This window comes from Podarcis erhardii, assembly GCF_964252035.2.
Source record: "Podarcis erhardii genome assembly, chromosome: 11".
Taxonomy (NCBI): Eukaryota; Metazoa; Chordata; class Lepidosauria; order Squamata; family Lacertidae; genus Podarcis; species Podarcis erhardii.
Window position 1 is genome coordinate 49,703,654 of NC_138501.1, and position 27,478 is coordinate 49,731,131.

The following is a 27,478-nucleotide window of genomic DNA, read 5'->3' on the forward strand; positions in this document are numbered from 1 at the left end:
CTGTAAATCCCCTTTAAACATTTCATTAATTTGGCCATGGTGCAACCAGTCATTTACATAATCTTTTATCTCTTCATAAGGTTCAATTTTCCAATTATTCCCTTCTTCTCTTACTAACTTTTCATATGTAACCCAATTTTTGCTCATATTTATCATTTTCACACTCATTGCTTCCAAAGGTGAAAGCCAAAAAGGTGTTTTACTCTCTAATAGGTTTTAATACCTGTCCCAAATAGAGATCTTTGGAATATATGGTTACCAAATCCTTTATGGTCTTTTGTTTTGTCATACCTTAAATATGTGTGCCAACCAGACCTATTAATCAAATCCTTCTAGATCCAACAGATCTGTATTTTCTAGCAACATCCATTCCTTCAACCAACAGAGGCAAGATGCTTCATAATATAACTTCAAATCTGGCAAGGCGAAGCCACCTCTTTCTTTAGTATCTGTTAGCAATTTAAATTTAATTCTTGGTTTCTTCCCCTGCCAGATATATCTTGAAATTATTTTCTGCTACTCCTTCAGTACAGCTGCCCCATTAATTATTGGAATTGATTGAAACAAAAATAACTTTTTTGGTAGCATGAAAACTTCACTTCCATTTTCTCTCTCCCTTGATAATTTCTGAACGCACTTTTCTCATTAATTGACGGAAAGTGGTAGAAACAAAAGAGCCCAGTAGAAATTTCTTGCACACCACTAATCTCTAGCATGGCTCAGTGTTCAGGGGATTTGAATCTTGCGCAGAAAGCCACATCAAACAATTGCCACCCAGGCGGAACCCCCAGAGAAGTTCCATTCACATGTATTCCTTTGGGAACATTTGCTAATCCATCAGTGCCCAAGAGGCGTGCAGTAGATCATTATTTCCTTCGGTGTTCTAACTTAACACGGTGTTAATGTCAACTTAGATACTTTCAATGGCTTTGACAGTTTGTGTTTGACAAATTTACGATGGCTGGTAATGTGGTACACTTTTCATTATCAAAACTGCTTTTTCTTCCTTGCAAAGGCTTTTAATTGCTACCCATTCCCGCCAACAAGGGGTTTGCGTTTTTCATTAAAGCACTCACTGAGATCTTGACAACCCTCGACACACTCCATCTGAATTTAATTAACTTTCCCCCATTCTCTCTCTCTGTCTCCCCCTCCCGCCCTCCCGCCCTCTCCCTCTCCCTCTCTCTCTCTTTCACACACACAACTTGCCTTAAAGCCTTCATTGCAAAGATCTGCGTAGAAGCAGAGGAGGGAGTTAACAGTTTCAAACCTAGAAGCTGGCTATTTTAAAAAAATAACATGCAAACACACTTGTGTGTGTCTGTGTGGTTTTTGGCAGCCCAGTGAAATCTGGGCTTTGATTAATTAGGAAACCCTTGTTGAGCTTATGAATGTTTTCCTTCAGAGCTCATGGAGTAGAGTCAGTATCAGCTTCATCACAATCTGCCTTTCCTAAGCCCCAAATCCTCAAACGCCAAAGCAAATGCCAGGTGGTAGAACTCTTTCCTTCCGTCTTGATTAAACCTGCTCTGTAGATAAACCTCTGCTAGTCTGCTTGGCATCATCTCCAATGGAAGCAGTCGATTTAGGTTACACAACTAGCACAGCCAGGTGAAAAAAGAAGAAGTAATTTGGGCAGGGACTGGGAACTGGACCCAACTGCCTGGGCAGCATATAAATGCTTTTTAAAATTATTATTATTATTATTATTATTATTATTATTATTATTATTACAAATGAATTTCAGTAAGGACAAATGTAAGGTTCTGCACTTAGGAAGAACCAGATGCAAACTGTAAGTCAACAGTGTGGCGTAGCAGCAAAAAAAAGCTAACGCTATTCTAGGCTTCATCAACAGAAGTCAAGTGTCCAGATCAAGGAAAGTAATAGTACGATACAATAACCTTTATTGTCATTGTCCCATACAGAACAACAAAATTGAAGAAATCGACATCAGACATTCAAAAACCAACAAGCCTGCTATCCCAACTATCCCAGCCTCGTTAGCCCCTAAAAACTCTGATATCCCATAACTGAATACAGTATACAGACTACCTTACACTGTGTTTAAAACCAAAATCGCATTTGGATAGAAATTGTTTCTCAGGCGGCTAGTCCTAGTCTTTATAAACCTGTACCTTCTTCTAGAAGGCAGAAGCTGAAAGAGATCATTATCTTGCACTATCTCTGCAGCTTTCTGATGGCACCTGGAAGCATAGATTTGATCCACTCTATTCTGCTTTGGTCAGACCATACTTGGAATACTGTGTCTAGTTCTGGGCACCACAATAGAAGAAGCATGTTAACAAGCTGGAACATGTGCAGAGGAGGGCAACCAAGACGATCAAGGATCTGGAAACAAGCCTTATGAGGAATGGTTGAAGGAGCTGGGTATGTTTAGCCTGGTAAAGAGGGGACTGAGAGGAGATAGGATAGCCATCTTCAAATTTCTAAAGGGCTGTCACCATGGAAGATGGAGCAAGCCTGCTCTGGAGGATAGGACCCAAACCAATGGCCTCAAGTTACAAGAAAGGAGATTCTGGCTAAACATCAGGAAGAACTTTCTGACAGTAAGAGCTGTTTGGCGGTGGGAGGGTCTCCCTTGGGAGATGGTGGACTTCCCTTCCTTGGAGGTTGGTTGGCTATCTGTCATGGATGCTTTAGCTAAGATTCCTGCCTATACTGAGCCTAGCAGCACTTTTACCTAGGGGAATCTACAGAGCATTGGGTCAGATGCCTTCAGCCTTCTCTGAACTTCATAAATGCTTCAGTGCCCCAACAGTAGAGATAGCATTGAGCTAGAGTGGATGCCAGAACACAAGACACAATTAAGGAATGAGTGAATCATTCTGTTTTGACTACACTAGTGTGGTGTAGTGGTTAAGAGCAGTAGTCTTATAATCTGGTGAACTGGGTTCGATTCCCTACTCCTCCACATGCAGCTGCTGGGTGACCTTGAACTAGTCACACTTCTCTAAAGTCTCTCAGCCTCACTCATCTCACAGAGTGTTTGTTGTGGGGGAGGAAGGGAAAGGAGATGTTAGCCGCTTTGAGACTCCTAAGGGTAGTGATAAAGCGGGATATCAAATCCAAACTACTCTTCCTCCTCCTCCTCCTCCTCCTCCTCCTCCTCTTCTTCTTCTTCTTCTTCTTCTTCTTCTTCTTCTTCTCATTTTCCCTGTATTAAGTTACATTTCCTGAATTTTCATTTTCTTAATTAAAAAATTATAACGAAAATTCATCAACCTTTTAGTGTGAATTCTCCCAATATACACATACTGGCAAAGCATTTTTTCTTTCTGTAGCTCTTTTGTGCATGGTATTTCTTACCCCAGTCCTTGCATTTTTGTACACACTGCTGGGCTGGAGAGCTGCATTGCAAAATGCAGAGGAGCGCAACTTTCCAAGGATGGTGGTGTTTCAGTTTGTGCATTGTTTTGGGAAATGTAAATCAGGAAGGTTCGCCTTGAAATGCGAACTGATATGAACTTCTCCTCCATCCATCGGCACAATGAAAAATTGGTGGTGTGAACCCTCATTAGAGGAATCATGAACCCCAGTGTGGTGTTTGCCTTCCTAGGTGTGTGACATCATACTGGGTTCATAAGGAAAGGGTTAACTAATTGTAAAATGACTAACCAATGGGAACCCAAGGGGAGGAGTTAGAGTTAGGGGGGTTGAGAAGTCAGTCTGGAGTTAGAGAAGAGAGAGAGAGAGGATAAGTTTGTGGGTTGGGCTAGTGTGATGTGAGAGGATCTGTTAGGAGGAGACAGTCAAATAGTTGATATAGTCAGTCAGAAGGTATTAGGAAGGTATAGGCTGGTAAAGAAACTAAACTGACAGGAATATTATCTGAGAAACCATAAACTTGTTAATGCTTATAAAATAAACTTGTTTATTTGGTTCAATTTTAACAACTGTCTGGACTCAGTGTGTACCCAAGAGTAGCGGGTTGGTGGCAGCTGGGTAGCAAGCACAGTGGTGGCACAGGGATCAATAGACCGTTAAACGTCCAGGGACCCTGTGTGATCATCACACCCAGTAGCCTCTAGATCGAAGTTGATGTTTCAACCTCCAATTCATGTCTAATTATCTTGCTGCACACAGCGGCTAACCAATGCTGTTTTGACAATAACGCAGGCAGTCTAATTAAGAATGCCTTTACATTAATCTATAGTAGGGCCATATTTGAGGAAATGGGCACACAGTTCTGGTCACTGCAACTTATAAATGATGTCCTAACACTGGAAATGGTTCAAAAAAGTTGTGAAACGGAATACTTTGTCAGCATTTGGGGATCTTCTTTGGGTGGGGGATGACATAACAGTGCAAAACCTTGTGTAAGTTCCATTGTGTTCAACAGGGCTTTCTTCCAGACAAACAGGAACGCCTGTGGCCTCAATGACAGCACATCTGTTTTGCATGCAGGAGGTCTCAGTTCAGTACCTGGCATCTCCAGGTAGGGCTTGGGGAGACCCCTGTTTGAAACCTTGCCAGTCAGTGTAGACAGTAGGAGGTAGATGGACATGATGTGGGTGGTGCTGTGGTCTAAACCAGTGTTTCCCAACCTTGGGTCTCCAGCTGTTTTTGGAAAACAACTTCCATCATACTTAGCGAGCAAGACCAGTGGTCAGGGATGATGGGAAGTGTAGTCCAAAAACAGCTAGAGACCAAAGGTTGGGAAACACTGGTCTAAACCACTGAGCCTCTTGGGCTTGCCAATCAGAAGGTCAGTTCTGCGAATCCCTGTGATGGGGTGAGCTCCTGCTGCTCTGTCCCAGCTCCTGCCAACCTGTGTTGGCCTGGGATTCCGATTCAGAGGCTGAACCAGAGGAATCCCAGCCTGCACAGGAGTCCCCGCCTCCAGGGCTGGCTGAATTGGGGCAGGGCCTTGATGCTGAAGGGCCTGCACCTGTGTCGGAGCCTCAGGAGCAGGCACCAGGTGATCCCACTCTGGCTCCAGAGGTCGTTGAGGACTCAGTGCCTGCAGGTGAGTCTCCCCCTGGGCCCAGTAACCCTTTAGCCTCTCCTGAACTGCAGAGACTCAGGGCAGAGAGGCGAAGGGAACTGGTTGCTCCCAGGAGGAGTGCTTGCCTTAAGGCCAAGAGAGGCGGGTCTCCTGGGGGCCGGGACCGCCCCTGGCCTCAGAACAGATAAAGGCCAGTCGGCCCGGTCCCAGGTTGTGGGAGCAACGTCGTTGTTGAGTTCCTGTTCCTGCCCGGACCCAGACCTGACTCTCCAGTGCTCCTGTCCCCGCCCGGCTTCCTGTTTCGGACCTCGCCCCGCTCCTTGTGGACTGATTCCAGGCTAGTGACCCAGGACCGGACTTTGACTACGCCTATGGTAACCTTCCCCCCGGGATCAGCACACAACCTAGTAGTTTGAAAGCACACCAGTGCAAGTAGATAAACAGGTACCACTGTGGTGGGAAGGTAAACAGTATTTCTGTGCACTCTGGTTTCCATCACAGTGTTTCGTTGCACCAGAAGCAGTTTAGTCATGCTGGCCACATGGCCCGGAAAGCTGTCTGTGGACAAATGCCGGTTCCCTCGGCCCGAAAGCAAGATGAGCGCAGCAACCCCATAATCGCCTTTGACTGGACTTAACCATCCAGGGGTCCTTTACCTCCCCCCCCCCATCTTTTTTTGGATGGACAAATGAACCAACTTATGGTCAGGCAATTTCCTGGGTTCCAAATCGGTGCGGCCAAAGATAGGACACAACAGAAATGAGATGAAAAAAGTGGTTTCTTTCACATTCTTATAGAGCCCAGTGAAAATGGTTGTCCATATGTTTCCCAGGTGATAAAAGGGAACAGCAATTTCCAGTGTGGCTTAACAATCAACCCCTTTACCCAGAAAACTCTGGGAACTGTAGTTCCGGGAAGGGAGTAGGGGCCTCCTAGCAACTCTCAGCACCCTTAACAAACTTACTGCTCCCAGAACTATTTTGAGGAAGCCATGACTGTTTAAAATGGCAATGTAGTACTTTAAATGTATGTTATAGGTGTGGCCTACGTGTGTGCCCTTATGTGTGACACATTAAGTCATTCAACAAAATTAAACAGCTCCTTTCCTGTACCCTCATGTGAATGGCTAATGGTGTGTAGATACTATTTCTCTGAAGGAAAGCCATTTGTCTCTGAAGCACATGCCAGAGTGAATCCAAATTGTATCTGCCATATGTAAATATAAACACAGAGCTGGGAAGCAGAATTGTTTCGCTAACAGTTTTATGGGGAGATATTCATTAAACCTATGTACTTGGAAATTTATGTGACTCTCTCCAAAAAGATATTTTTGTGTAGAGTACATTTGCTGGCTGATGTTCCTCTTCATTATTAGCAGTTATCATAATGATGTCTAATAATCCAAATGGCTGCCTTCTTCCCGACTTTGTATGCCTATAACTCATCTTGATTATTGCTTATTTCCCCCATTTTTAAGCATCTTTAAATGAAAAGCACCCTCCAACTTGTCATTACCATTCCACAGAGCAACCTTTTGGAATTCAGATGTTGCTGCTTATATATGGAGCTTTCACTGGACAACGGGGTTGCCATTTGAGGGCATTTGTTATGTACTGAGTTGAATGGGATCCAAAATGTGGCAGTCTGATTGGCCTTAGAACAATAGGACCCAGAATGCAACAGTCTGACTGGTCCACAGGAGCCACCCAATCCAGCTCCAGGTGGAAGTGAATCCGCAACCTGATTGGACTACAGGTGAATCCTGGAATTAGCCAATCACGTGGGGCCCATTGTGTAAATAATGTACATAAAGCAGACATCATGGGGGAACTTCCATTCCTCCTCACCACTATGAGCTGAATAAAGAGCATGAAATCCACTCTCGACTCCGAGTATATTTCACTGGCAACGAGGATGGGATTCATGTTGACTGGAAAGTGTCTGGAATATCCTCTCACCTGGGACTCTGGGAAGGTGGCCATTCATTGCCACATGGCATGGCCACAGAGGTCAGGGTTGCCATATTTCAAAAAGTGAAAATCCAGACACAAATGTCATTGAGCTGCTTTTGGGCAGTGGGGGTGGGCAATGTTGAGCGTTTACCAACATGGGCTGCCATATGCCTGGATTTTCCCAGACATTTCAGCAATTTCTGCCCAGACACTGCTTTAGGGGGCTGAATAATGGCTATGTCCAGAGAATTCCAGATGTATGACAACCCGACACAGTGAGTCCAGGGGGTTGCCATCTTCTGGCATGACTGGGGGAGGGGATGGCTGGCACTGCCCACCTCCAACTGCATTGGGCCCTCAGATAAGGGTGGGCAGTGCCTGCTTAGCCAATCGGAGGGAGGGGCTGTCAATAGCTCATCCTACACTCAAGTAGGACCCTGGTAGAGACACATGCCCGACTGGCATGTTCTCTCCCTCCTGGTCGATCGTTCGGGAGCTTCAAAAGCTTTCTTCTGCCCGAACATCACAGCGACCGATGCCAACAGACACCGGCACACTTAGGGATCCGCAGTGTTTGCGCAACTTGCGTAACAGACCTCAGCAACTCAGCATTTTGGCTAATCTACTTTATTTACATATAAACACACATGGAGCACTGCAACATGGCTCCCTCTCTCTCTAGCATCAGACAGCAAAGAGAAAAAACAAAGGACAATAGTCCCACTTAATGGAACGCAGTAACACAAACATCCTATTTCCATCCCTTCCCACTCTGTGGAGTCAAAACATACACCGTCATGTGATAGACAACAATCCCATGACTGCGATCACGGAGCAGGAATTCTAACAGGGGCTTGGGGGCTGCAAGCAGCACACCCCCAGCCTATTTAAGGGGGAAGTCAGGTGTCAGCTGCCCTCTTGGCTGATTGTCATGTGGCCCTCTCCTGCTGCAGCTGGCTGTAATGCTTAAGGCATTGGGCTGGATCCTTAGTCACAGGGGTACCATTAGAGGGATCCAAGAGGGATGACTCTGGGAGTCTACTGGGGGACCAATGGGCCAATACACCTCTCTCAATGGTGGCCAATGTGGGGTTGTGGCATCCAGTCAATGATGGGGGTAGCTCTTCAACACACAACCCCACCAGGTGCCTATCAGGTAGCAGATGGGAGAGTCAAACCTTAGTCAAACCTTCTCTTTTCTGGTTACAGATAGGTAGCCGTGTTGGTCTGCCATAGTCAAAACAAAACAAATTCCTTCCAGTAGCACCTTAAAGACCAACTAAGTCAGTTCTTGGTATGAGCTTTCGTGTGCATGCACACGAAAGCTCATACCAAGAACTGACTTAGTTGGTCTTTAAGGTGCTACTGGAAGGAATTTGTTTTGTCTTCTCTTTTCTGTAATCCATAAAGTTATGGCCGAATTCAACTCAATACTAGTCTCCTGTGTCATTCTTGTAGCCCTCCCTTCATTTGCCACGACCATTATGCGCCTGTGTTGGCAATCACCAGGCTACTTGCCATCCACAACAATTGAACATAGGGGTGAACATTGGAACTTGCTTTCTACTGAATCAGACCATTGGCCTATATAGCTCAGCTTTGTCCACACCAACTTGGCAGTGGCTCTCCAGGAATTCAGGCTGGGAGTCTGTCCAAACCCTAATGGGAATTGGAGAGATTGAACCTGGGAACTTTTTCATACAAGGCAGATGGTCTACCACTGAGCTATGGCTGTTCCTCATATAATTCCACTTGTCTGCAGATGTAATAGCAGTGGGAAAGGAAAGAAACTCATCATCATTTACTTAAGGGTCATTCCTCACACTCTGAGGTTCTTAACACTTGATTACCCAACACTTGATGCCTCACAGCTAGATGTCTGAACTGACTTCACTGAAAAGCATTGTGTCTGAGGGGGCATGTAAGTCATGTCTGTCATGTTTGGTCTGTGATGTTTCATTCACAAATGTAAGCCTGCTGTTGCTGAGAGAAGAGTGTGTATGAATAAGCCACCATAAGAACACAAGAACCTGCTTGATTAGGCAATGGCCCATCTAGTCCAGCATTCTGTTCTAACAGTGGACACCCAGATGACTAGATTGGTCAACCCCGTCTTTGATTTCTCAACCTTCTTATCACTGTCCTTCCATGGCATCTGGATAACTATTATCCCACCCTGCCTCCTTCTCTTCTGTCCAAGATTATGGTGCCAAAATCATTCACTTCTTTCATTCTTCAGATGATGTGATGATGCTTCACCTTAAACAAAACACAACGGCTCCCTGTTCACTCCTGGATCCAGCAGAAATATCAAACCGTTGCTTCCAAAGTACTTTCCCCATCTTCTTTCCATCCTCCTAGCTCAGCATCTTCCTTTCTGTTTGCGACAGTCACCTGTTTCACTCTCAAGTATTCAAATGTCTCCTGCTATCTTAAACAACTCCATTGAGATAAGCCAATGTTGTGCCCTCCTGATGTGGTGGCCCTGATGTGCAGTTGGCTCGTCTTCTAAAATATATGGGATTATGTGGTGCATTTGGTTGGCGATGTAGTATAGTTCTGTCTTAGGGATTCCCCATCCTCCTTCTGAGGTTGGGGGGGGGGGTCAGGTGTTTGGCCCTTATTCTTGGCTTTTTAATGTGAGAAGATAAACAAAGTGTAGTATGGAAAACAGCCTTACAGGAAAAGCTAACCAACAGACTGAAACTGACATGGGGGCAAATAGAAGAGCTCTCCATTATCACGTACACAGCCCAACAAGACAAAAACACAAACCTACTGACAGAATACAATTCAATATGGCTAACTTAACCCAACAACCCTCCCCCCTCATACACACACACAAATAAATTCCACTGCAGTCAACCAAAGACAACCACCCCATCCAGTAAGAGCTGTTGGACAGTGGAATTTGCTGCCAAGGAGTGTGGTGGAGTCTCCTTTTTTGGAGGTCTTTAAGCAGAGGCTTGACAACCATATGTCAGGAGTGCTCTGATGGTGTTTCCTGCTTGGCAGGGGGTTGGACTCGATGGCCCTTGTGGTCTCTTCCAACTCTATGATTCTATGATTCTATGATCCTCTCTCACCACCAAGGAGACATAACATAGAAAGAATACCTACCCAGGTGACACTGACACAAAAACCCCACACATAGACTAAGTAAAAGAACATAAGTTTTACCATCCTACCCCCTCTCTTCTCTCTTTTCTTCCCAACCCTATACTGCATATAACACTAATGTCTCTCAACAAATGTAACTGATCTATAGAAAACACAACCTAAAGAAAGAGACAGTGCACGTGCTTTTGTAAACGGGGAAAATCTTTAATAAAAATGATTTTAAAACAAAAATCAAACACCAACAGCGAGCAGTTTCAGTTCAGCCCTAATACAGTGGTACCTCGGGTTACAAACACTTCAGGTTACAGACTCCGCTAACCCAGAAATAGTACCTTGGGTTAAGAACTTTGCTTCAGGATGAGAACAGAAATTGTGCTCCGGTGGTGTGGTAGCGGGAGGCCCCATTAGCTAAAGTGGTGCTTCAGGTTAAGAACGGTTTCAGGTTAAGAACCGACCTCTGGAACGAATTAAGTACTTAACCCGAGGTACCACTGCATCTGTTTCAAAACCTCGTCTTACAGGAATAAAGTCATACCTCGGGTTACAGATGCCTTGGGTTGCGTGATTTTGGGTTGTGCGCCACACTGAACCTGGAAGTACCGGAACGGGTTACTTCCGAGTTTCGGCGCTTGTGCATGCGCAGAAGTGCTAAATCATGCTTTGCGCATGCACAGAAGCACTGAATCATGACCCGCACATGCGCAGACATGGCGCTGCTGGTTGCGAACACTGCAGGTTGCGAACGCGCTTCCTGCACGGATCACATTCGCAACCCCAGCGTCCACTGTATTAATTTTCTTTGCTGTTTGCAGAATTAGGTTTAATTCTGAATGTACCAGTATTAAGCTGCATGTGTTGCAGTCATATTAGACCCGATACGCTGCGTTGTAGATACTTGTCCGGTGGTCTAATGCTATCCTCAGTGCCTCTTTCTCCTGTTCGACTGGGAGTTTGAACAGGATGCAATTGTTCTGAATGTTTAGGCGCTCTCCTTATCAACCCCCCAAAATGAAGAGCTATATAGCCAGTTGACAAATCCCTGGATCCAAATAGGCTTAAGCAAAATAACATTTTCATTTTATCCTCCAGCAAATTGCCTAATGTGCCAACCTTATGGATTTAATGACTGCAGCTTTCTCAAGCTGTAAACAAGCTTGCTTGTGTGGTTTAGCAGTGCTGAGGACACAAATCTAATTTGGCTTTCCAATAGGTTTTTTCAAAAGGGTGGTCTCCATGGAACCAGGGGATTAGCTTGGGCCAAGAGATCACTGAGGCCTTGATAGAGCTCATGACAGTGTAAGTCTGACATTGCCACTCCTTTTTAAATTCTTTGCTACTTCATGGAAGGCAAGTTGACACAAAGAACTGGTATCTGAAGAAGTGTGCATGCACACGAAAGCTCATACCTAGAACTAACTTAGTTGGTCTCTAAGGTGCTACTGGAAGGAATTTTTTTATTTTGTTTCAACAAAGAACTGAGTTTAGTTCATTTATATCAAGTCTTCCATAAAATTCAAGGTGGTACATTGTTGGAAGTACAGCAGCAGGAAGCATTCAGTTAGTAGCTCAAGGGTTAATTCTGCTGGCAGTTAGCCAACCCACCAACAAAGAGGTGGTGTTGGAACTGTTTCCTGGCAACCAGTCAGAATGGCATGATCCTTGTGGAGGTAATTCATGTTCTGATCAGCTATGTAGTTCGGGGGGATTTCCCCCTGTACGTGTTAAATAGAAGCATAGAGTTGGAAGGGACACTGAGGATCATCTAGTCCAGCCCCTGCAGGAATACACAGCTGTCCTGTACAGGGATCGAACTTACAAACTTGGGTTATCGGCGCCACACTGAGTATCATCCTGCTGTGAGCAAAATCTGAATGTGAGAAAGGCAAATCCTCTATGTTTCTTCTCAAGCTCTGCAATATTTCTTCTTCAGCCTATTTACTATTACCAGCATTTTTCTCTCTCTTTCCAGACTCCATCTGCATTAATGATATTGTGAGCATATTCAAGTTATTAGATAGTTTTCTTCCCAAACACAGTTGACAAGGCTCATGCAGCTGTGACATGTGCCATCATACCATGTACTCTGGGAGAACATGTGACTCAACAGATTAGATGGAACCTATCAGCCAAGTTGGTCCAGCTGGATCATCAAGAAGGCTGATCGTCAAAGAATTGATGCTTTTGAATTATGGTGCTGGAGGAGACTCTTGAGAGTCCCATGGACTGCAAGAAGATCAAACCTGTCAATTCTGAAGGAAATCAGCCCTGAGTGCTCACCGGAAGGACAGATCCTGAAGCTGAGGCTCCAGTACTTTGAGAAGAGAAGAGAAGACTCCCTGGAAAAGAACCTGATGTTGGGAAAAATGGACACAAGGAGAAGGGGACGACAGAGGACAAGATGGTTGGACAGCGTTCTTGAAGCTACAAACATGAGCCTGACGAAACTGCGGGAGGCGGTGGAAGACAGGAGTGCCTGGCGTGCTCTGGTCCATGGGGTCACGAAGAGTCGGACACGACTAAACGACTAAACAACAACAACATCAGCCAAGTTGGGATGCGGGTGGCGCTGTGGGTTAAACCACAGAGCCTAGGACTTGCCAGTCAGAAGGTTGGTGGTTCGAATCCCCACAATGGGGTGAGCTCCCATTGCTCTGTCCCTGCTCCTGCCAACCTAGCAGTTCAAAAGCACGTCAAAGTGCAAGTAGATAAATAGGTACTGCTCCGGCGTTTCCGTGCGCTGCTCTGGTTCGTCAGAAGCGGCTTAGTCATGCTGGCCACATGACCCGGAAGCTGTACGCCGGCTCCCTTGGCCAATAAAGCAAGATGAGCACCGCAACTCCAGAGTCGGCCATGACTGGACCTAATGGTCAGGGGTCCCTTTACCTTTACCTGTCAACCAAGTATGGTGGCCTCCTTCATGCTTTTTAAAAACTTTTAAAAATGATTTTCAGTTAGTTTTACAGTCATTTTAACATTTCAAAACTCGACTTCCTTCCTCCTCTTTCTGTGGTTCCTTAAATTTATTTTTATCATTTTCTGCATTAACTTGATTTCTTTTTTATTCATCTACTTTAATTATATACTCTTATGAAACTGCAGGGTACTACAATAATACTGCCAATGTCCTTATCTGTTTACAATTTGTTTATAAATATGCAATAAACCATTTCCATTTTTTAAAATAAAAAGTTTGTTGTCTTGATTTCTTATTCTTCCGGTAAATTTCATGATTTCTTCATAGTCCATAAGTTTTGGTATCCATTCGTCTTTCAGTGGGACTTCTTCTTCCTTCTATTTTTGGGCAATTAACATTCTTGCCGCTGTAGTCACATGCATGAATAAATTTCTATACTGTTTAGGTAGCTCTACCCCTATAATTTCCAGAAGAATTACACCTGGTTTTTGGTTTGCACTTTGCTGAATAACACGCCCCTCCCCCCCGCATAACCACTTTATTCGCATCCCAGACTACCTTTAAATTTTTCACCTGTGCTGTGCAAGTACTTCACCCTACCTCAGTAACAAGACCTCTACTCCCTCTAGTCAGTGCCCTATAGCAGCCTTTCTCAACCTTGGTTTGTCAGATATTGTTGGACTACAACTCCCATCAGCCCCAGCCATTATGACCAAACGATCCGAGATTATGGGAATCTTAGTCCAACAATATTTGAGGACCCAAGGTTACGAAGAGCTGCCCTACTGAACCTCCTCTTTTGTCAGTACAGTGGTACCTCGGGTTACATTCGCTTCAGGTTACAGACTCCGCTAGCCCATAAATAATATCTCGGGTTAAGAACTTTTCTTCAGGATGAGAACAGAAATTGTGCTCCAGCGGCGCGGCAGCAGCGGGAGGCCCCATTAGCTAAAGTGGTGCTTCAGGTTAAGAACAGTTTCAGGTTAAGAACGGACCTCCAGAATGATTTAAGTTCTTAACTCAAGGTACTACTGTATTTCTGTTTGTATACATGTAGACTTGGATCTGCTGTAGACTTGGATCTGTAGACTTGTATCATGTAGGGAATGGTGTGTGTGTGTGTGTGTGTGTGTGTGTAATAACATGTACAGCTGGACTCCAGAGGTCACCTCAAGCTCATGTGTGATTAAAACTGAGAGATGAACAGCTGTGTGGGATTGTGATATCAACTCAATTTCGTATCTGCAGATCAAGTGGTGTATTTGTGTGCATATGTGGTGGAGGTTAGTGGAAGTTCATTAATTTTATTGAAAAACAAGGCTCAACCTGGTGCTTGTATTCTGTCGGTCATCTCATGTTCATGTAAGCCATCGAAAACAAGGGATTAAGCGAGCCTCCTGAGAAAACTCAGGAGCATTCATTAATGCCAAGGAACCTGGGGAATCTCATTTACCTTGCCTCACAGCTGAATCCATGGAATAGAAAGGCACTGGAAACTGAAATCTCTATGCTCCCTGATAGCCATCCATGGAGCATCTGGACTTCAGAGTTGAAGCTTCTGATATTGCTGCCTCCTTGTGGGGAGGCTGCAGCTTTGTGGTAAAGCGTTTTCCTTGTATTCAAAAGATCACTGGTTCAACCTCCAGCATCTCCAGGTAGGAATAGGAATTCTTCAAGTATTGAAGAATTCATATATTAGGTAAAAAGTGCACATTTTACATAAAAGAGTACTAAATGTGCACAATATGAATGCAGACGTTTTGTGCATTCTTTCAAAACAATCCACACAAAGCACAAGTGTATGATTGAGGGTCTCCAATGTGGTGCCCTTCAGAAGTTGCTAGACTCCAACTCCCATCAGGCACAACCACCTTCTCTGGTATTATTTATTTATTTATTTATTTAATGCCGCCCATCTGGTTGGGTTTCCCCAGCCACTCAGGGCTGCTCCCAATAGAATATTAAAAACACGACAAAACATCAAACATTAAAAACTTCCCTAAGCACTGCTGCCTTCAGATGTTTTCTAAAAGTCATGTAGTTGTTTATTTCCTTGACATCTGCTGGGAGGGCGTCCCACTACTGAGAAGGCCCTCTGCCTGGTTCCCTGTAACCTCACTTTTCTCAGGGAGGAAACCACCAGAAGGCCCTCAGAGCTGGACCTCAGTGTCCCAGTGTCAATGATGGGGGTGGAGATGCCCCTTCAGGTATCCTGGGCTGAGGCTGTTTAGGGCTTTGAAGGTCAGCACCAACACTTTTATTTGTGCTTGGAAATGTATTGGGAGCCAATGTAGATCTTTCAGGACCAGTGTTATATGGTCTCGGCGGCCACTCCCAGTCACCAGTCTAGCTGCCGCATTCTGGATTACAGTAGTAACTCTGGTTAAGAACTTAATTCTTTCTGGAGGTCCGTTCTTAACCTGAAACTGTTCTTAACCTGAGGTATCACTTTAGCTAATAGGGCTTCCCACTGCCGCCGCGTCGCTGCCGCACGATTTCTGTTCTCATCCTGAGGTAAAGTTCTTAACCCGAGGTACTCCTTCCGGATTAGCGGAGTCTGTAACCTGAAGCATTTGTAACCTGAAGCATTTGGACCCGAGGTACCACTGTAGTTGTATTTTCTGGGTCACCTTCAAAGGTAGCCCCACATAGAGCACATTGCAGTAGTCCAAGCAGGAGATAACTAGAGCATGCACCACTCTGGCGGAACAGATTAACCACACTCTACCTGATGTCTTCAACAGCTCTGCTCAGGCCATCTTCCCTTTCTTTCTTAGACCTTCTTCTGACTCTCTAGTTGCGTGTCGAGGTCCCCAGGTCCACCCCAATAACTCACACATCACACAGAAATTTTTGTTTAAGATTTTTGGCATAATTTTGGCCACAACTTTATTAAAATACAAATTTGTGAGTGGTTGCGTAGGCATTGGTTGCGACTATCTGCCCCCACCATGGGGGACAGACTGACATTCCGCACGATGCGAAAGTCAGAATGGGGGAATACACTTGGGGGTTACGTGGAGCAGGGAACCTACCCTCACCCCAAATGCAACCAGGAGCTCATTGCTATGGCCCGAGCCCCCTTGACAGAGTGGACAAGCAATAGTTAGCTCCCAATTCCTTTAATGGAATCCCTTGCAGCAGCAGCATTAGAGGGGCAGGCACAGCCAATCCATGCCCCTCAACCAACCAAACCATAAACCAATGCCTAACCGCGAACCTTACAAGTTGTGACAATTTGCTACGCAGTAGGCAAAAACCAAATGGCCCCAGCCAATCAGCCAGATAGACAAAATTCCTACCAGGCCCCCGCTCCAAAGCAGACAACCCCATGACAGGCATAGCAAGGTCAAAGCAAACAACCCTATTCTAGGGAGGGAGGGACGGGCAATCCAATGCACTGGCGAAAAGAGGAAGCCCTAGCCTCGTGCAAGGAGTTTTACTATTTCTGGCTGTCAATCAATAAATGGCAACATTAACTTCTTCCCAACAACAAGGGAAGCCCCAATCGCATCAGTGGCCAACGATCAATTAGCCCGCCCCCCAACTTTGGAGTGTCCTGGCAGCCCCCACCACAACACGTGCTCTCCATGAAGGAGAACACGCTTTCTGATACATTCCCCACTCCCCACCCCTTGCTCACCTTTGAAAGATCTGTAGTTCCTAGCCTAGCTGTTCTGTGTTCTAAACTGAATGGGGCTGGGGGCAAAGAGGGGGTTGCAAATGCCACAACAGTGCAAAGAAGCAACAGAACTGAACAGAAATGGAAAAAAGTTGAACCCTCACGTGATCAAAATGTTGGTGTTTTTTTTAACGAGATATTTCTACTCCTGTTATTCCTCCTCGAAAAATAAAATAAAAAATAAAAAATTGAGAGCATAGCCATAAGTAGAATATGTTAGCACCGATGATGGGTAAAGAAAATAAATTATGTATGTCTGCTTTCTTCCCATATATATATTTCATTCTCCTTTGCCAGTTTCTAATTCTTCAACCCCGAGTTTGCCCTGCTTTGTGGGCTTGGATTAAATGCCGGCAAAACTTTGCATTCAGCAAATGCCAATCAGTGCTCAGCACGGCAAATGAAACGCTTGTGATTTGTGCTGTTTTATTTTCTCCCTGTCAGCTTTGCTGGAATTACAGGGGAAGTGGAGTGTATCGCGATCAGCTGCATATTATTTGGAGATCATTTAAATCTGTTCATTTCAATGCGAGGTAAAGTTTGCAGGCAATGGGTTAAACTGCAAGCAGAATTAAATGGACTGTTCGGCTTGGACCCAAATCTATCCTAATCCAGTATTCTGTTTCAAGTGGCAACCACAGAGACTACCAGGAAACCAATTAACAAGAAATGAAAGCAACACTTTGACTCTGTTTTTGCTGCAAGGCCACCTTGTTGTCTGGGTCAACAGGACCTTGATAGGTAGCTATTTGTGATGATGATCAACTCTAGATGGCTCTCCCCTTCCTTGTTTAATCCCCACAACGACCCTGTAATGTAAATTAGTCTGAGAAACAATGCTTGGCTCAAGGTCACCCAGTGAGCTTAATGGCTGAGTGGGGATTTGAACCCTGGTCTCCGAAATCCTGGGACGCGGGTGGCACTGTGGGTTAAACCACAGAGCCTAGGACTTGCCGATCAGAAGGTTGGCAGTTCGAATCCCAGCGATGGGGTGAGCTCCCATTGCTCGGTCCCTGCTCCTGCCAACCTAGCAGTTCGAAAGCACGTCAAAGTGCAAGTAGATAAATAGGTACCACTCCGGCGGGAAGGTAAACTGTTTTCCGTGCACTGCTCTGGTTCACCAGAAGGGGCTTAGTCATGCTGGCCACATGACCCGGAAGCTGTACGCCTGCTCCCTTGGCCAATAAAGCGAGATGAGTGCCGTAACCCCAGAGTCGGCCACAACTGGACCTAATGGTCAGGGGTCCCTTTACTTTTACTCCGAAATCCTAATCGAATGCTTTAAGCACTACACCACACTGGCTCTCAGTGATTACAACAGTTGCATGAATCATAGGATCATGGAATTGGAAGGGGTCCCAAGGATCATCTATTCCAACCCCCTGCAATGCAGGAATCTCAGCTAAAGCATCCATGACACATGGCTATCCAACCTCTGTTTAAAACCCACAAGGAGGCAGAGTCCACAACCTCCTGCGGGAGAATGTTCCTTTTTTATTTTTATTTTTTTATATAATTTTTATTAGTTTTTTAACATACCATTTTCAACAGTGATTAAACATACTTTTACATCTTATTCAAATTTTGTTGACTTCCATCAGTCCTGCCTGAAAATTTTCCAATCTAATCTCTTAGTATGCATTTCTTATTTTCACTATTACATTTCAAACACATAACCAATATCTCTATCTTTTCCTACTTTGTAACACTTCGTATATTTCTCCTTACAAAACTTCTTGTAGTCCTACCAGCATAATTCATTGATTACAGTTGCTCTTCAAATAATTCATATACTTCTTCCAATCTTTTGTAAATTTCTGGTCCTGCAGGTTTCGAATACTTCCTGTCGTTTTGTCCAATTCTGCATAGTCCATTAATTTCACCTGCCATTCTTCTTTCGTCGGAATTCCTGAGGGAGAATGTTCCATTGCTAAACAGGTTGTACTGTGAGAAATCCCCCCCCCCCCAAAAAAATATTTGGATGGAATTTCCTTTCTTGTAACTTGAGGCCATTGGTTGAAGTCTTCCCCCTAGGAGCAGCAGAAAACAAGCTTGAAGATGGCTTGCCACATGAATAAAATCAGCCTGAGAACCCCATGGAATTAGCATAAGATGCAGCCCACCTTGTGTTGTCCATCCTTGGCCTAGAGCGAGAGCAGGAAATGCTCTCCTCAATCTGATTCGCTTGATGTTAACATCATTCTTGACCGTATAGGCTAGGGTGGGGAAGAAATGGCAGCTCTCAGCCACTGGGAGGAGGGTTTCCACTAGGAAACAGCCAGTGCAAACAACCAAGAGGAAGAAGTAGAAGGAGAGATATTGAAAGGCATTTGCGGGGCAGCTTTAGACCCCTGAATCACAAGTTTATTCAATTTTTTTAAATTCAGTTTTCCAAATTTATAACAAACATGTCCACACACATAAACAAAAAACATCAAAAAACAAGCAAACAAACAAACATATATCCTAACTGTAAAAATTCCACTTTTGTTATCATTGTTGGGTGACTTCCTTGAATCCCCCTGGCTGAGTTTCCATTTATATCATTGTAGCAGTTTTCCAAAACTTGTTTCACACAAAATTTACTTGGTCCATTAACCTCTTTCTTTCTTTTCATTTTAACTTTTATCCATAGTATTCTACAACATCACATATTTAAATCCTAGGCCAATCTGATACTCGCAAGTAATTCTATTTAATTTATGTTAACATATTTAACTAAATAATCTTTGAATTTCTTCCATTCCTCTTGATGCTCCTCCTCCTTCTGGTCGTGGACTCTTCTGCTCAGGTCAGCTAGCTCCAAAAAATCCATCATCTTCATCTGCCATTCCTCCACTGTTGGTACTTCTTGTGATTTCCAATTTTTGACCAGCAAAATTCTAGCTGCAGTTGTGGCATACAAAAACAATCTGACATCTTTCTTGGGCAATTCCAAACCTATTATTCCAAGTAAAAAGGCTTCTGGTTTCTTAACTCACAGCCAATTTTAAGAGGAAATAGCTCTACCAACCTGAGCTGAAGATTATCTACATTGTATACTCTGCAGATGATTTGCATCAGAAGCTCTCTTTCAATTGAGCTAGAATGGGAGATGGGGAACCTATGGTCCTCAAGATGTTGGTGAACATCAGCTCCTAACAGCCACAGCCAACCGGGCCAATAGTATGAGATAATGGGAGTCACAGAATCATAGAGTTGGAAGGGACCATGACAGGTGGCCATCTAACCTCTGCTTAAAAACCTCCAAGGAAGGAGAGTCCACAACCTCCCACTGATCCACTGCTGTAATCCAACAGCATTTGAAGCCCTGAGTTAGACTGTCACTGATTTGCAGCAGGGTTTGGGGGCTTTCAAGCCACACTTTTGAACCTGGACTGTTGAATCTGCCCATCAATCATAACCAGGACCTGCATAGCAGACTGAGCAAGCACACAGCTCACCTGATCACAGTCTTTCCCATTCTGGTGAGATGTCTCGTATTTCTATTCAAGTTACAGCAGCTATTGTGACATTTGCATCCATACAGTAAATGCAAATTTTATGCAAAAACGTGTAACCTTTTTTGCAGCCATGTATATTGGATTATCAGGGACACAGCCCGTTTTGTGATGAAGTCATTTCTCGCAGCACTTCTTTCATAGCCCACTAGTGCGCTTGGCTGCCCAGTTTGGGACCGACTCCAAGATGTGCCGACTCCGTATCCTTTCTCTCCTAACTGGTGCTCCCAACTAGGAAGCCAGCTGCTCTACCTTGATCGCCCTAACTAATTCACATTCCTTGGCCTTGTATCACAGACCTGGTAATTGCTGCTCAACATGCTCCGTGAGGTTTTATAAAATATTAATTGCTTATTATTCTTATTACAGGTGGGGAAGAATGGCTCCCTCTTGCAAAGTAATTGCCTCCTTGCCAAGTCTCTCCAATGCACTCATGAACATAAGAGAAGTGTGTGCTCTGAAATCAGATACAGGCTCAAGATGCAGAGGGCTGATTTGGGGGGGAAAGACTCCTGTGAAGGGACGTGGGTGGCGCTGTGGTCTAAACCACTGAGCCTGGGGCTTGGCAATTGGAAGGTCGGCGGTTTGAATCCCCACGATGAGGTGAGCTCCCGTTGTTCGGTCCCAGCTCCTGCCAACCTAGCAGTTTGAAAGCATGTCAAAGTGCAAGTACATAAATAGGTACCTCTCCGGCGGGAAGATAAACGGCGTTTCCATGCACTGCTCTTGTTTTGCCAGAAGCAGCTTAGCCACATGACCCGCAAAAACTGTCTGCAAACGTTGGCTCCCTCGGCCAGTAAAGCGAGTTGAGTGCTGCAACCCCAGAGGTGTTCGCGACTGGACTTAACTGTCAGGGGTCCTTTACCTTTTTAAAAATTCCTGTGAAGGAATGCATGATCAAAACTTGACATTGGGACAGACTAACTTTCAGCCCTAGCCAGCAGAGCTGCGACTGAGTGGATCTGAGGTACCACAGATCTGGAGGGCAACAGATTGAGGAAAGATGCTGGAGTATGTAAAGAAAAGCAAGCTCATCTTTTCTCCCTTAGGAGCCTTTATTGATGCAGTGAGGTGTATTCGATTTATGGGGTGGGCGGGAATAATTTCAATGCACACCACTTCCACCCTATAAATGTCTGCTCTGGAGCAAGCTCTATTGAGTGCAATGGGACCTAGGTGTATATTGGAGTGTGTCCTTGATTTCTCTTAGCTACTGAAATAATACAATGGGAAGAGAAATGGATTGTTAACATTCAGATCATGCCTGTTTTAAAGCACCAGGTGATTTCTGCATGTCACTTTTAATTACCACTCGGTGCCTAATTCTTCCTGGAAAAGCCCACAGTCCCACTGTCTCTTGTTCACACCATACTGCTACAAGGTCACTCTCTAGGTTCAAATATCAAGGGTTCCCGGCAGCTGTTAATGCCTTTCTGCCTCCTGCCTTGAGATCAGATTTCCAGAGCAGCCTCTTTGCATTTAGCTCAAAGCAAACAGTTTTGCTGTCTTAAAGCCCTATTTTTTCAGGGAAAGGGAAACTGAAATAGGGCTGTTGGTTGCAACATTTGATCAATTTGCGCCCACACTAACCCTAACAATTTGAGGCTGTCCAATTTGCTCAGTACATCAGCAGAGGTCCAGCTCTAAGAACCCACGCCTTCCAGGATGAGTTGGGTGGCTTTCAGGACCTACTCGGTGGTGGCACCTCAGCTGTGCAACTCTGCCCTCTTTTCTGTTCACCTGGGAATGAATTTGAATGGGTTTGTTGTTGTTTTTTTAGGTGACAGATTGAATATTGTTTTCCTGGGCTCTAAATGCTTTTACCAACCACATTAGCGATTTGGTTGATGCCAGTGGTTTTGGTCCTCTGAAAAGGTGATGGCAGCAAAAGCCAGCGACAGAGAAACGAGAAAGGGGGTTCCTCGGGCCAGATCCTAGGCCCAAGTTGATCCTATCCTTCACCAATCTTCTGCATATAGAGTGCTTGCCCTGCCACTTAAGCTATGACCCCTTTCCATTTTCAAAGGAGAACTCAAAATTCTGGGATGGAAGAGAGTGTGGGATGTAACATATGCAGTTTGCCCAGAGTGGACATGCAGGGGAGGGGGTGTTACTCCATCCAGGAGGACTTCTCATCACACCTGGTCTGGAGCTCCCTCCCCCTGCGTGTGACCAGGAAGGTGGGTGTGAACCTGGGAGACCCCATAAAAGGGGCTGGTCACGCAGCCACCTCCCTCTTCTTCCTCTCGATGCCATGCTCTTCTGATACTGTTGTATTTTGCTGTCTTCTGGCTCTCAGCCACCAGGGCATGGGCTCTTTCCATATGGGATGAACTCAAGCCCTCTTTTGTAACTCTAAGCTAATGCCTCCCTTCAGGGATCCAACTGTGAACTGAATGTGAGTAAACTTCTTGTTACTTTTAAAAGAAGCTTCTTGTGTCTTTATTCTTTTTAGGAGGGATAAAAGGGGTCTTACCAGAATGGATTGCAAAAGAGATTCAAACGAATCTACCAACTAGCTTCCTGCTATATATTGGGGAATGTCGTCGCTCTGCTGCTGACTCACAAGCTTGAGTTAGGAAGGATACTATTAAACCAATATACAGTGGTACCTTGGGTTAAGAACTTAATTCATTCTGGAGGTCCGTTCTTAACCAAAACTGTTCTTAACCTGAGGTATCACTTTAGCTAATGGGGCCTCCCGCTGCCGCCACACAATTTCTGTTCTCATCCTGAAGCAAAGTTCTTAACCCAAGGTACTATTTCTGGGTTAGCGGAGTCTGTAACCCGAAGCGTCTGTAACCTAAAGCGTCTGTAACCCGAGGTACCACTGTATCCTCTCCTAGTATCTACAACATTCCCACACAGAGGAGCTGTGCATTGCCCTACTACCTGCCCCTTCTGCTGAACATCCCATTTCTTGTGACCTGAGAACAGATTTTTCTGCCAAAACCAGTCAAGGCAAGGAACACTCTGGGAAGAGTGTGGAGGAAAGGGGTACTGCAGGAGTACAATGCTCAGCTCACCGTGCTGGTGGGCTCTCAAATTAGTTTTGAAATAAAGATTTTTCATTTTGCGTGCAATTTTGAGCCTGGCCATTATCGCTTTAAGTAAAGAAAATATGCAGCCCATTAACTCTGGCAAATTGTCACTTACATTACTGATGAGTATGAAATGAGGGTGTATGTTTCTCCCCTTAGGAAGCCAACTTTCAGGAATCCATCAATCTTCTTGTGTTTAATGGCAATTAAGCAGACATTCCTTCTTCACCTCCCCATTGCCCCCCACTGATTTTTTAACAGATCACAACTTAACCACATAGCTCATGTGTATTAAGCGACCGTGGAAGATAAGATGAAGGTCTCATTGACCGTACATTCTCCCCACTTGGCATGGAGAGGGAGGTGGCCCTTTTATTGCATTTTGCATGCAGAAAAAAAATGAGAAATGCATTAAGTTATTAAATGTGAAGTGTATTAAATCTGTGATTAAGGGGAAAGTACAGGAGACATGGATATCTCTCGGAACATGGCAATGAGACCAGTCTTATTGTATAGATGGAGAAGGAATTTGTTGGGTCTGATTTTCCCACTGGGCCAACCTAATGCTCCCAAATTTGCTTGTGGATCAGAATGCAATTCCCAGCCAAATTGCACAACCCGCCAGAATTTGCAATGTCACTTCAACATGCCAAAAGTAGACCTCACAATTACCGTATTTTTCGCTCCATAAGACGCACTTTTCCCCTCCTAAATAGTAAGATAGCCAGTGTTGTGTAGTTCCAGTTACAGATAGGTAGCCGTGTTGGTCTGCCATAGTCAAAACAAAACAAATTCCTTCCAGTAGCACCTTAAAGACCAACTAAGTCAGTTCTTGGTATGAGCTTTCGTGTGCATGCACACTTCTTCAGATAGTGGTTGTTGTGTAGTGGTTAAGAGCGGTAGACTCGTAATCTGGTGAACCGGGTTTGTGTCTCCGCTCCTCCACATGCAGCTGCTGGGTGACCTTGGGCTAGTCACACTTCTCTGAAGTCTCTCAGCCCCACTCACCTCACAGAGTGTTTGTTGTTAGGGAGGAAAGGAAAGGAGAATGTTAGCTGCTTTGAGACTCCTTTGGGTAGTGATAAAGTGGGATATGAAATCCAAACTCCTCCTCCTCCTCTTCTTCTTCTTCTGGGGAAATGTCTGTGTGAATGTGTGGTCGATCGCTGGCTCCCTTTCTGGCCCCGCTCCCTTGCCCAGGCCTCCATTGTTGAATGTTCTGCAGAGGGAGGCTGTTTGTTTTCCCCACAACATGTGACTGGCTGATTAGATTATCTGTCTGGAAACTGTAGAAATGGCTCCCTTTCCTTTCCCAAAGAAGCTGCAGAACTGTGAGTTGAACCCCATAAAAACAGGATTTTTTTCCATTGCAAAGTAAGCTCAACAACTTTGAGCTGATCCTCAAAAAACTGGGGCTTTTCCTTTTTGCAAAAGAAGCTGCATAACTGTGAGCTGATCCCCCCCCCCCCCAAACGGGGCTTTCCCCCTTTCCTCCTCTAAAAACTAGGTGTGTCTTATGGTCAGGTACATCTTATGGAGCGAAAAATATGGTACACATGGAGGCAGCAATGCCACCAGTTGCTGGAAACCACAGGAGGGGAGAATAAAAGAAAAAAAATCCTTCCAGTAGCACCTTAAAGACCAACTAAGTTAGTTCTAGGTATGAGCTTTTGTGTGCATGCACACTTCTTCAGATACGCTGAAACAGAAGTTTCCAGACCCTTCTATATAGTGAGAAGGTGGGCAGGGGTGTTACTCAGAAGGGTGGTGGGAATGGGTGATTGGCAGATAGCTGTTAAGAGTCGTCAACAGGCTCATCACATATAGAAGGGTCTGGTGACTTCTGTTTCAGTGTATCTGAAGAAGTGTGCATGCACACGAAAGCTCATACCTAGAACTAACTTAGTTGGTCTTTAAGGTGCTACTGGAAGGGATTTTTTTCTTTTATCTTGTTTTGACTATGGCAGACCAACACGGCTACCTATCTGTAACAGGAGGGGAGAGTGTAGTTGTGCTTGGGTTGTGCTTGAGAGTTTCCACAGACATCTGGGTGGCCACTGTGAGAACAGGATCCTGGACTAGATGAGTCATTGGCGTGATCCAGCAGGCTCCTCTTATGTTCTGGCAGGGACTGGACAGAGGAGGAATGGTGGAGACCGCCTCCCCACCCTGACCCTTCCAGGGAGGAGGAAGAGGAAGACAGTATAGACTTATAACAGTGGTTTGTGGGAGGTCACAGCTCAGAGGCAGATGAGGGAGGAAATTGGGAAATAATGGGCAAGGAGGAGGAGGAGGAGGAGGAAGCAAGGCAACAACTGATGGACACAGTGTCACTGGAAAACCTTCCAGACCCCCCTCCCAGAACCCAGCAAGCCTTGAAAGTAGGAGAGCAAGAGCTCAAAGACAGAGGGCACATAGCAGCACCGTAAAAGAAGTGGGGATGGTGACAAATGAGGAAATGAGAGGCAGGGGTGGAGATTCATTCGGGACAATGCCATTATCCAAGAGGTTGGGTTCTATAGCCTTTCTTTGTAATTACTGAATAAAAAAGGATGCTAAGAAACCTTCCCTTGTCTTTATACTTTCCTGGGCAACCAGCCGGGAGCCACTGACAGCATCCTGACATGTTTCTGTGGAGGACTTCTGATGCCCACACACTACACATGGATGTTGGGTGGTCACAGGATGTGGGGCACAGCAGTAGATACTCTCCTGCTGCTACAACACATAAGTGCCTTGCAAATGGGTGATGTGTGAAAAGGCCTTTGGCATGGAATGCTTCCAACTGGTGCCATAACTCTCTTGATTCTTGCACAGGCTGTGAACCAGTAGAGTAGTGTGATGAAGCAGACAAGTTGCTGGCATTTCTCCCTGTGTTTTTGGATTAAGACATTAGCATTCATTCTGAGAGGCTCTTCTGCCTCTGAAGCACTATTATGATATGACAAAAAGATTGAACCACCCAAAGTGGAAGATTATTGCTTGTTTTCCAGCCATTGGGTCCGGTAAACGGAGCTGTGAAAATTAAGCATGGAAGCATTTGCCGGTACTCCGAAAATTACTTTCTTTTCTTTTCTTTCTTTCGTTTTTTCTTTTTTAATGAAACAAAAATGTGATTGTAATGGATATAGTCTCGCTCCAACGACTTAAGTAACAATATCAAATATAGATGTAGATTGCTCAACTCCAGCAGGCTATGAAACTTCATTGAGCGGGATGTGATGTTGGGGTAATTGTGTCTTCTTAAAAGCTCATCAGGTTTGTTAGTCTAGAAAGTGGCGAGACTCTAAGCATGGCTGGAAGCCATTAAGGGTGGCGGCAAGGGCTGTGGGTGGGAGATAATCAGATGCTCCATCTGGAAATTACCTGAAGCTTATCATTAATGCTTAATAGTTTCACAAAAGCACCTGGAGGGAGGAATGTTAAGATGCATGCATTTAACTCTGCATGTGGCTTGCCACAGGGACATAGGAAGTGTCCTTCTTTCGACTCATGTAATCATAGAACTGTAGAGTTGGAAGGGACCCAAAGGCTCATCTTTTAACCCCCCTCATTGCAAGGATCACAGCAAAAGAATCCTGGGCAGATGGCCATCTAAGCTTTGCTTAAAAACCTACAGTGAAGGAGAGTCTACCACTTTCCGAGTCTCTTCCAGTGTCAAACAGCTCTCACCACCAGAAAGTTCTTCCTGATGTTTAATAAGAACCTCCTTTCTTTTGATTTGAACCCGTTGGTTTGGTTCCTCCCCTCTGGAACCATAGAAAACAGGCAGCCCCGGGCAGGGTTTTCTGCGCTTATTTGGCCCTCCTCACCTCTGGGCAGCAAAAGGGCATCTGAAGGTGTGGCTTGCATTCTTGCAGGGGTATATGTTAGGAAAACATTCTTTAAGAAACAGATAAAAGTTCCTGGAAGCTTTAAAGAGGGTTCCATAATTTTATTTAGTGAGTAGGAGAGGCACTCTAGGCTTGATTGGTATCAGCTGGTGGTGCAAATAAAGGGAAGTTGCAGCCTGCAATTTCCTCACGAGGAAAGCACACATGCACACGCTGTCAGCACACACGCTGACAACAAGGTTGGAAGTAAGACAATGTGTGCTGCTGATACCGTGAGTTTTGCTGTGTCCGGATTGTTCATTGCTGGACTGAGATTATAACGTGCTGGAGAGATAAAGAAGGGATGTAAATAGCTTGGATATAATAGTAACAGAAATGTGCAACCAGTCAAGCAATAAAGAAGCTCTTGACTGTGAATTTGAGTATGACTCCTGTTCTTGTCCTCTGACTCCGGGGAAAACTCTGCT

General features: G+C 44.8%; 2 long non-coding RNA genes across 2 annotated transcripts in view; one reads left to right on the forward strand and one right to left on the reverse strand.

Moving 5' to 3' along the window:
• Positions 1–27,478, forward strand: part of LOC309352913 — a 911,067-nt gene that overhangs the window by 8,700 nt on the left and 874,889 nt on the right. The window lies entirely within an intron of this gene.
• LOC309352402 lies at positions 10,108–13,607 on the reverse strand. The gene is made up of 3 exons (XR_014161300.1): positions 13,556–13,607; positions 11,987–12,017; positions 10,108–10,199 (listed from the first exon to the last, which is right to left on the reverse strand). It is a non-coding gene; the product is annotated as an uncharacterized lncRNA (long non-coding RNA).